Raw genomic sequence first — 12,335 nt, 5'->3', positions numbered from 1 at the left:
CAAACCTAAAAGATGTCATAAAATTCAGTTACGGCAATATGTTACACATGCTACCTTTTAAATAAAAGACTTAGATATTACTCTTAATCAGGAACATATATATATGTTAGATATACTATTAATCCCAGTCTTGATTAGCCAGTAGCTTCAATAGGTTTACATTATTGATTTGATCAGCATCATCCTGTATCGAGCTTTTATTTTTTTTCTTACCATTTTATACCCTTTTTAACTTGCCGTAACGTTCGGTGCTCTATATCATTATTTTTGCTGAACATCCTGAACTGGTAATATTCAGCTTTGGTAATAAAATTAAATGTGTTGACACAATTAGACTTATAGCAGGTGATGCATGACATTCGTGTAGTACTTAACTTAACTTCGTCATTCGTCTCAATTTAACGTTACAGGTACGGGATCAAGTTAGACTGTATTCCTAGGATGTTCTGAAAGAAGGAAGTAAAGAATTCTATTTACAGCATGACAACACTGTGACAGATTTTGCATCTTCCGAGTTTCGACTCTCTTTTACTGTTTTATATTATTTTGAAATGAAGTCAAAACATTCATTAGCCTATTTTCTATTATATTTAAATGTAATTTTACTGGATGTGAACTGTTTACACATAAAAGGGACGTGGAACACAAGTACTCATTATTACAGATTCCTTTCCAAGTTCGGTATTCAGAAAACAGACAATAAGGATAAAGCTAACAGTGAAGGATTTATTTACGGAAATATAACAACGAAAAATATATCTTTAGTTAAACATTCACTAACATTTGTGTTTGTAGATAGTGAATATTTTTTAGAATACCATGGAAACAGAACTTCTAACTCGCCAAATTCATGTAATGCCATGTTTAACAAAATTGATCAAATAGCATATGATAATCCTTGCAGACAAGACGGCAAAGAGGATTTTTTAAGAAGAATACCTTGTCCAAAGGGACAACTTTGCCCAGATGAAGATGAGCCGAAAAATCTGATCCCTGGTTACCAGTTTACCTACAGAGTTCAAGATTTAAAAAATCCTCGGTAATTAAATTTGCAATAAAATTATTAGATATTTTTTCATGTTTGACAGCTGACTGCTGATGTTAAAACCTTTTCCGTAGTTGAGCCGGTATGGCGAAAGAAGGAAAAGCAATTGAGTTAAGATAACCATATCGATAATCTGTTCATCGCTATTTTACCTTTGACGACTTTGTCGATTTCATGTCAATTTCATAGGCAATGCTACATACCCCTTAGTTTCAAGTGATAATTTTCCATCTCAAGCAAGTAGCATGATATGTAAAATTATCACAAAAAAAGGAAAAATGCACAAAATAGCCAAAATACACACATTATCGCTATTTATAAATCCGTTCTGTCTAATCAGAAAATCTGGCCAACTTGAACTTTTTGACGTCATAAAACAAACACTTTTCCATTGTGGCGTCAGAATAATTGTCTATTATCATGATTATGACATCAGTACTGTACAGGAACTTTAATTTAGTGACATCCAGGCAGTAATGGTAGACAAATACATTGAAGAATTGTATATGTAAGCTGCACATGTCTGTCTGACATGGTTAATCTGACCTTGACCTCATTTTCATAGTTCATTGGTCAATTTTTAGTTTTCTTGGTTAAGTTGCGATCGGTTCTTAGCAATAGGGCAACTATATTTAGTGTATTGAACGATTGTAAGGTGTACATGTACATGAATTTTTTGTTTGGTTCATATGACCTTGACCTCATTTTCTTTGGATCATGTTAAGTTTATGTGATAGTTGTAGTAAACTTTATTTTTAGGATTATCAACATAATATATATCAATGACTAGAAAAGAAGGCGAGACATGTCAGCATGTGTACTCTTTTTTTCCATTAAGTATAAATTTTATACTTTTAAAGTAAATACATTGTACTGTATATTATGTAATGGAACAAATGTTTATAAAGTCATTCACAAAATTATATAACCTTATAATCTAACTTTCAGATTCTGGTATTTAAGTATGGTAGCTTGTTATAGGAATACAACAGCTAACAATTGTTCATGGGTTCGATCATCTCAGAACTTAGAACTGGACTATGACATTTGGCTGGTCAATGGAGATCCAGCATCAAAACATCAAAATCCATTTGAACATCAGTTTTCTTTTGAAGATCATGATATTGTGGAAAGTTATGCTGTATTCTTTGCTCTATACTTGATAATAATTCCCATATGGTTGTATGCCTATATTAAACAGAAGCACACAATAACAAAGATTTTAACAGCTAGCATATGTCTGGAATTGACAGGGATATCGTGTAACTTACTTCATTGGATGATATTCTCTGCTAATGGTGTAGGATGTTATGTGCTGAGTGTAATAGGGAATGCTATAGATGTGCTATCAGAATGTTTATTTATGTTGACATTGCTACTGATAACCAAAGGTTGGACAATTACTAGTATGGAACTGACTGGAAAACCAATTGTCTTTTCCATTTGGGGACTTTACACACTTTTAAATTGTGTGTTGTTTATTTGGAATTTGGTGAGTAAATGTATTTCTAATCATCTCTTTTCTTTTAAATAAATTTTTAATACAATAAAAAATCCTGGAAAACCTTGTAACTTTTTACAAGGCCTGTGACATACAATGTACATGAACATATATACATGATATACATGTATGTAAACACATTATATACAAACATGTACTTTTTTTTTATCTTAAAAAGTAAACAAAGTCTTTTTCTGCTTGTAATTTCTGTGAAATAATAACTGGTAGGTATTTGATACTGGAAAAGTATTTTGGTCGTCTTTAAAAGATTCTTATCATATATATATATATAAAAATATAATAATATATATACAAAATGTACCATGTACATGTGTATACTGGTATATAATTATTGCAGTAATGATTGAAATCCTTATGTTCATATACATGTACATGTACAATGTATACCAGTACTTAATTATATATAAGTCTTTAATTAAAAGACACAAATTTTCCTTATGTGATGTAGTGAAAATGATGAACATGATGACCTTCTAATATTTGTAATCTTATTTTCATCTAATAATGATAAAATTGCTTTCCACAGAAAAAAAAAATCACCAGTACAACTAAACAGGTATTCAAAAAGCATTTTTGGGTTCATGCTGGCAAAACATGTAACTTAGTGCTAAAAATTTGAAATCATATGATTGTTGGAGGCTGGACAGCTACACATGAAACTATTCCAGTTTACATAACTTATGTGTAGTTCTTTAGATCCATTGCCGTCTTCACGCTAAGTTGCTAAACCACAGACCCAGCAGCCCAGGCTTGTAAAACTGCTTTTGTGTCTGAAAAATCATCTCTGAAGGCAAACAGAATTTAAATTAAATTTTTCAAAACTCAATTGAGACGAGTGCTTATAGATTTTTTCGTGAAGACTGCAATACATGTATTCATGACAGTTTCAAGCAATTTGTTAATAATATATTCCCAGACATACAATGTACATGTATCTTAAAGCAGGTTGATTTTGCAGGTGTAAAATATTGCGATTTTCGTTGAATGAGGTTAACAAAATATTTTGGCGTTTATTATTTTGGTGGATTCCAAAATTTTATCAATACCTTTGCAAGAACGCTTTTAAATTGGCGATATTGTTCTATCTGTGAAAATAAGCAAAAATTTACACTCCGCGAAAATAACCAGCTATACTGAATAAGACCCAAAATTTACAAATTGATGTGTATGTATAACTGTTCCATTTCTTATTTGTAGACTGAGGTTGATGTGATTTCAAATATAGATGAATGGCAGACATGGCCAGGTTACATCACACTTATTTTTAGATGTTTCATCATGGTATGGTTCATGGTAGAGTTAAGACAGATAGTTAGATACAGTAAACATCCAGATCGTCTCTTGTTTATTCAACAGTTTGGTGCTTATTTCCTTGTTTGGTTCATATACTTGCCAATCTTGGCTATCATCAGTACACAGTTCTCAGCATTGTGGAAACATAAAATCATTCTAAGTAAGTTTTTGAATTAAGTACATTGCAATAGAGAAAATATTTACTGTACCTAAAAAATCATTATTGTAAAAAAGGCGAGTGTCTCTATATTCATGATATTTAGATACAGCATGTTCCACTGAGTAGGTTTAATTTTTGCAAGTAAATGTAGGATACTGCAATTAAAAGAGTACAAAGAAACTGTTTGAAAACTCATTTTATAGAACATAAAATTTAAAGTGTGTCAAACACTTTTGTCTACTAAAAAGCATTTTTTTTCCTCAAAGGACAAATTTGAAAAAAAACCCACATTTTCTTCATAAATGTTACCCAAATAAAAATGATAATTGGAGACTGCTGCTGGACTAGAATGCATTTAGATCTTATCATGTAGGTGTATTTCTGGAAATCATTTCCCACATAATTGTACAAAGTAAAATTGATTTAGAAAGATGCATAAAAGCCATAATAAAAATGATAAAATGGAAGTGTTACAGGATTACACCATTAACTGGCGCATGGTACTTCCTGTTCCGATTGACAACAAATTTTTAATTTGATACTTTATATTACATGAACATACTCCGGTTTTTTCTTCTCAAAACAATTTAATGTCTGTTTTAAAAAAAAAAGTTAACAAATATACCACTATTATAGATATTGTCAGTTTTACAAAGACAGATACACGTAGGTTATGACACAATAAATCATTAAATAGATACAAGTTTTCATAATGCATCACTACATCCTGTTTTTTCTGGAATTAAGTACAATTTTGTACCTGTATGTGAGGGTAATATTTATGTGAAGTATATGCACAGGATATGTCATTTAATTAACAATCAGTAAAGTATATGAAAGTACAAGTGATAATATTAAATTTTGTTGTAGAATGAGTAGGAAATTTCTATGCCTTTTAAGACTGATTACATGTACATGTTATTTTGCAAATAATAGAAAATCATTTCATTCATTAAGTTCATTTGCAATTCTGCTGTTCATACGATTATTGCTTTCGGGAAATTAAAAAAATAAGAAACATTAAATTTTTATCCTGGCAGTAGTTAAAAATCAAGTCATTAAAACCAGCGGTTCTCTTCAAAAGTGTTTGTCCATTTCTCCATCATAACTAGGACTGTATGTGATTTATATTTGAAATACAAGTATACATGTAGGGAAAAAAGCAGTGTATCAAGTCTAGATTTTGTCATACTGTACACAATGGTGTTCAAAAAAGTTGTTTTAATTTTGGATTTACAAAATGTATATATATTTACATGTATGTCTTCGGTATTAAGCATGTTAAAAATTAAAAAAAAAAAAGCAGAATCTTTAAAAAAAAAAAGAGAAAATTTTTATATAAAAATTATCATGTAAAAACTAAATCTTGTTTAAAACATCTGGTGTTAAATGTGTTTTGTAAGAACCATAAATATTTCTATGACATGGAAAGGGTTTATCATACTAATACATTATTAATAGATGTATTTAATGGAGTGAAGAAGTTTGATTATGGTATATATGAATGAACTGTAATCAATAAGTATAAATGTCATGTAGATTTATCAAATGTTCAAAAGGACTTTTGACTTTGAATCTGACATTTATTGACTTTGTAAAATAATGGTGCATGAATGTACACATTGTCATATATACAACTTTTCCTATGATGTTTATTGACTTTGTTAAATAATGGTGCATGAATGTACACATTGACACAACTTTTCTTTTGATCTTTGTTCATGTTCATACAAGTATATATGTCTTAACCTTAATATGGTTAGTCTTGATAAAATGGTACTAATGTTAAAGTTAGAAAATGGCACATTCATAATAAAGTTGACCTCAATTTGAACCTATTGATAGTTGTAGTAAAGTCTGTTTATGAATAAAGTTGAGTAAAAATGTTATACATGTACTTTGTAGTGACAAATACAGACTGTCATACACATGATACAGAAAACAGCCTATATTACATGCATAATATTATCATGATGTTCATATAAACCAAATACAAAGGCTATTTTAATACTCAGCTATCCGAAAATGAATTTCATTGTACACTAGCTCTCATATTTGAAAAATCCACAGTGGTCAAATTGCGAAACTACACACCTAACTGTGGAGTGTTACCTTAGTTTGCCACAACCAAATATCTTTTAAAAATTTATACAAAATGCTAATTATTACAAAACACAGATCAAGAATGAATTTTGGTTGGGTCACTTTCACCGTTCTAGAGTTATGTCCCTTTACAAATGGAAAAATTGTTGAATTTTTAGTTTCTGTTCCATAATCTTTAGTTTGCCACACCCAAATGTTTTGAAACTGATACATAATGCTTATTGCCACAAAATACAGATCAAGTTTGAATTTTGGTAGTGTCACTTTTACTGTTCTAGAGTAGTGTGAATTTTGGTGGTGTCACTTTTACTGTTCTAGAGTAGTGCCCCTTTACAAATGGAATTGCTGAATATTTCGTTTCTGTTCTCTAGCTTAAGTTTGCCTCAACCAAATGTTATGAAATAATACTTATTGCCACACAACTCAGATCAAGTGCAAATTTGTGTCACGTTTACCCTTCTTCAGTTATGTCATGTATTTCCCTTTATAACTTTATAGGATATGCAAGTTGGGGCATCATCTGTGTCTCATGGACACATTCCCCATTTTGTACACAACCATGACAACATTCATATGTTTTATGAGAGAAAATAAGGACTGTTTAATTATTGTAGTGCTCCATTTATGGGCATTATGTTTTCTGATCTGTGTGTCTGTCTGTTTGTTCGTTTGTTTGCTGTCTGTCCATTTGTCTTCCCGCTTCAGGTTAGAGTTTATGGTTGAGGTAGTTTTTGATGAAGTTTAAATCCTATAGCTATCAACTTGAAACTTTAAGTACATGTGTTCCTTATAATATGATCTTTATAGTTAATGCCAAGGTAGAGTTTTTACCCTAATTTCACGGTCTACTTCACATAGAAAATGATAGTGCGATTGGGGCATCCATATACTATGGACACAACCTTGTTTTATATATATTCATGTTCCATTTTTATTTTTATTTCAGATATTAATTTATAAATGGTGCTGATTGGTTATCATACATGGTACTGATACATCTGTTATGGCCTTCACGGTCTATTTTGTATCTTATTAAAGGAGACACTCCATTACCAACGTATGAGCTAGAAATAACAGGTATTATAATAACTGATTAAAAATTAACATTTAAAATCATGATTCTAACATTTTAACTATGAAATATATTTAATTACATAATTATACCCTTACTAGCAAAAATTGATATTTCATCCATACAATGTTGTCATATTATGTGATGCTCTCAGAATTTAAATTCAAGGTTAAATCTGAATAAATACTTTATCTTTTGAATTGTGTGCAATAACATATATTATTAATTAATCAAAAACAGGAAATATGACTTTTGAAGTTGTCAAATCTGTTATTGGGAGTAAATTTTGTCTGATTGGAATTGCTGCCTTTTTTCTTTAAAGATCAGGAAAACACTATTCTTTCAGTGATAACCATACTACCAGTTGTTATTCCACTTCTCTTTTCATCAAAATAAATGTTATATGCAATAAAAAATTTGTGATTTAATATAAAGCCTTTGCATTACATTAGTAGATTAGTCTTATTCATGTAATAAGCCTACATGACTATACAGCTGTTGTTAATAAGGACATTAGATAGAACCTCCCACTGGCAGCTGTTAATAAACCAATTAATAGATTTCTTTAACGTTGCTTTATAAACAAATGAATAGATCTCTTTTAAAGTTTGACAGTTTGTGACTCTCCTACTACCTATATTTTCACCATTTAAAAAAAAAAATCATCCAGCAATGCATAGGCTTTAAAGGCTTTGCTACAGTGTATCATAAGGTTTTGTAAGGAAGAAAGGTAAAATATCAGGATTCATCTGACCTTGACCTCAGTGACATGAATAAGCACTCATGTTAAGTTTATGAAAATCTTAGCAAAATCAGTTAAGCTAACAAATCATTTCAATGTGTATATTCTCATCTTTTCCATTGCCAGGTTTCTTTGATGATATTGAGTTTACATTAATTATAAATGTATAGATTAGTTACATGTCCTAAACAAGTTTCTTTCTGGGTGACCAACTTTTAAAGTTTATTACCAATAGATGATCAAATTTGACTTTTTTCTTCTGAACAGGATTGTTAGATGATCAAGAGACTACACCTGGATTTTTCAAAGGATCAAAAGCTTTAGACATAGAAATGAATCATAACACCATCCCTAACAAAGAAAAGAAGAGAAAAGTGAGGAATGGTCATCTGAGCGGTCATCTGAGCCTACCACTGCTTGAAGAGGAGGATAATGATGAGTTCTGATATGTTCCTCATGTAATTAATGGTGTCATGTTTGTCTAGTCTATTTTCAAATATTTGTGATTTTTTAAATGTTCATATTATGTATTATACTTTTATTAGATAAGATCTTGTTGTAGATATAGATAAAATCATTTTATTATTCCTGAATGATCATACCCATAAACATGTACATATATGAAAGTATTTTAAATGCTGGCCATTCATTAATTTAACAACCTTATAAATATTGCTATTCTTCCAATAGATTTGGTTATCATTTCAAGCACTGCCTCTCATATTAAAAAAAGAAAAGCACCGAAAATGTCCAATATTTTTTGTCTGTAAATTATAGGACATGTGGGGGGATGTTTGAGCACTTGGCTTTTTAAAACATATTTTTTTGAAGTTTGAAATTGATTTTTGTATGAAGTCATCCTTACAGTTAGGCTTAATATTATTCAGGAGAAGCCACTCACTCCAGGTCACTTCACCTAAAATGTATCTAGGTTCTACCTAAGCACTATTTGTTTTTGTTTTTGTTTTACTGTGACTTGACTGTTAGTGTTGCACTCCACCTGTTGCAATACATTCAATAACTTGATTTTATAAAATAGTTTGGTCATGAGAATTTTAGATAAGTTGCAATAGGTGGAGAACAACACTAACACTCTAGTCACAGTAATTACAGTATCTAGTTGTTCATCTTTCAGTTAATTTTTTAATTATAAGATAGAAGAAGATAACAAAATAGGAATCAAGGTTTAAATCTATTAAACTATGGTTATGTACCAAAGAGTTAAAATATGCTCATTACAGATGGCTAAGTTTTCACCTAAAAAAAAATTTCTCAAAATAATTATCAAAACTTTTCTAGAAAACTGCTGGGGTCAATGAATTTAATTATTTGTATAAACAAAACTGTTTTCAGTGTTAAGTTCATTGCTTAGTGCAACAGTTATCATGAACAACCAGATTCTGATTTCAGATAATTATTCAAATATCTCCTGATAAAATAGAAATGAAATTAATCAACCTAAAAACAGAAATGTTAAATGCCAAAACATATTTGGTGAAATATTTCTTTTAATCACATATTTACATGTACAATTTTAAGTGTAAATTTAAAGATGTTGTAAATTGAGTGTATAGGTATTTATTCTTTACTATTTATGCCCAGATTAACATTTAATCAATTAAGAAAATTGTGTATCATAATTTACTATTAAAGATTGATTATTCTATTCTTGAAAATTTATGATTATAGACACTAACAGTGTAGTATATATAGTGATATATTATTAAAAATGCATAATGATTATTTTGATACATTGTAATTTGAGCAAAGATTATCAAAAATGAACAAGGTTTATTTTGAACAAATATAGAAAATTGATATTGTGTCTGAATGTGCCTAATTAATTGGTAATTTTAAAGGGTAGTAGCTTTACATTTAGATATGTAAAATAAAATATGTAAATTTTGTTAATACTATTTAGTATATATATATGTAAGTATTGTTAGGTATAAAATAAAGCAACCGGTTATAAAAATAATTCCTTCCAATTATGTCAGTATGGAATTCTCTATGTACTTGTGATGCTGTAGTGATAGTTATATTTGACATCAAATTTTGCAAATGGCCAAAATGAGTGTGACCTAAGGGTAGAACAAAGGCAGAATATTACATTTTTTTATGCTTTTTGAACATTTGTATGTGAATAGAAGGTTATGTAATATATCTGTGATCAAATATCATTTGAACATTTGTGTGATTTACTTTAAGTTTTGCCGTCATTTTTACATCTGTTGCCAAAAGTTATGATGTTGTATTTATATATTTAACTCTTTTATCTTGTGTGTTATGTAATTTGCTTGAATGTGATTTTCTAATGTATAATTGCATATCGTTACATTTTTATTTACAAATATATGATGAACAAATATTATATTAGAGTTCTTTCAAACCATATCACATTATTTATTGATTTTGAAGATTATTAATTATAATTTACAAACTGTTTAATGGAAGGTAGCCACTGTATTTCATTGGTATACAAAGTGACAAAAATTATTAGGATTTGATCTAATGTGTAGATATAGTTTGAAAAATAAGTTAACAATTACAGAAACTGATATGTTGGTAAAATAATTTTCTTAAAAACAGGGTCGATAAGAAAAAAACACTTATATTTATTAATTTACAAAACCTCTGAATTTTATTCTCAAGAAGAATTCTTTTTGTTGACTGGGCACCTCACCTTGAATTTTGAAATTCCTTTTAAATCTTGAATAGTTCTAATTTGAAGTATACATAAGGTTAAGATTTTTTGTTTTAGATGTCTTTCATTGTTGTGTGTGCATAAAAATCAGATTGAGATATTGTAAGGAATGAACAAAGATTCTCTTATGCCATTTATAAGTATTAAAAGTTCCCCATTAGAACAAAACACAGTGGTATCATTTAGACCAAATTAATTAAATTGAATATATTTTTTTTGTATTGTTATTTTTAACATACAGAACAAATGTATCACTTTATTGTTACAGTTGAGTATGAGTGACATATACATTAAAGTGCAGTATTTACACATTACCCACCAATATTTAATCGCATTACTTTTTTTTGGACATCTAATACGCTTAATGACACCTCATGAAATTGCTTCTGACATGAGTAAAATAAAAGTTATAATCCATCTTTGTCCTAAGAATCATGGTGGAACAATCACATACTTTTGTTTTTATACGACCGCAAATTTTGAAAAAATTTTCGTCGTATATTGCTATCACGTTGGCGTCGTCGTCGTCGTCGTCGTCGTCGTCGTCGTCGTCGTCGTCGTCGTTGTCGTCGTCGTCCGAATACTTTTAGTTTTCGCACTCTAACTTTAGTAAAAGTGAATAGAAATCTATGAAATTTTAACACAAGGTTTATGACCATAAAAGGAAGGCTGGTATTGATTGTGGGAGTTTTGGTCCCAATATTTTAGGAATTAGGGGCCAAAAAGGGCCCAAATAAGCATTTTCTTGGTTTTCGCACTATAACTTTAGTTTAAGTTAAAATAGAAATCTATGAAATTTTGACACAAGGTTTAAGACCACAAAAGAAAGGTTGGGATTGATTTTGGGAGTTTTGGTTTCAACAGTTTAGGAATAAGGGGCCAAAAAAGGGTCCATATAAGCATTATTCTTGGTTTTCGCACAATAACTTTAGTTAAAGTAAATAGAAATCAATGAAATTTAAACACAATGTTTATGACCACAAAAGGAAGGTTGGTATTGATTTTGGGAGTTTCGGTCCCAACAGTTTAGGAATTAGGGGCCAAAAAGGGACCCAAATAAGCATTTTTCTTGGTTTTCGCACCATAGCGTTAGTATAAGTAAATAGAAATCTATGAAATTTAAACACAAGGTTTATGACTATAAAAGAAAGGTTGGTATTGATTTTGGGAGTTTTGGTCCCAACAGTTAAGGAAAAAGGGGCCCAAAGGGTCCAAAATTAAACTTTGTTTTGATTTCATCAAAATTGAATAATTGGGGTTCTTTAATATGCCGATTCTAACTGTGTATGTAGATTCTTAATTTTTGGTCCCGTTTTTAAATTGGTCTACATTAAGGTCCAAAGGGTCCAAAATTAAACTTAGTTTGATTTTAACAAAAATTGAAACCTTGGGGTTCTTTGATATGCTGAATCTAAAAATGTACTTAGATTTTTGATTATTGGCCTAGTTTTCAAGTTGGCCCAAATCGAGGTCCAAAATTAAACATTGTTTGATTTCATCAAAAATTGAATAATTGAGGTTCTTTGATATGCCAAATCTAACTGTGTATGTAGATTCTAAATTTTTGGTCCAGTTTTAAAATTGGTCTAAATTAAAGTGCAAAGGGTTTTATTGGAAGGTAGCCACTGTATTTCATTGGTATACAAAGTGACAAAAATTATTAGGATTTGATCTAATGTGTAGATATAGTTTGA

General features: G+C 29.8%; 1 pseudogene; it reads left to right on the top strand.

Annotated features, from left to right (window-relative positions):
* The first annotated feature begins 411 nt into the window (after positions 1 to 411).
* On the top strand, positions 412 to 11,099 carry LOC134712009 (uncharacterized; annotated as a pseudogene).
* Positions 11,100 to 12,335: the final 1,236 nt, after the last annotated feature.

This window comes from Mytilus trossulus, chromosome 3, assembly GCF_036588685.1.
Source record: "Mytilus trossulus isolate FHL-02 chromosome 3, PNRI_Mtr1.1.1.hap1, whole genome shotgun sequence".
NCBI lineage: Eukaryota > Metazoa > Mollusca > Bivalvia > Mytilida > Mytilidae > Mytilus > Mytilus trossulus.
Note: the sequence above shows the minus strand (reverse complement) of the source record. Positions and strands in the feature narration are given on the sequence as shown.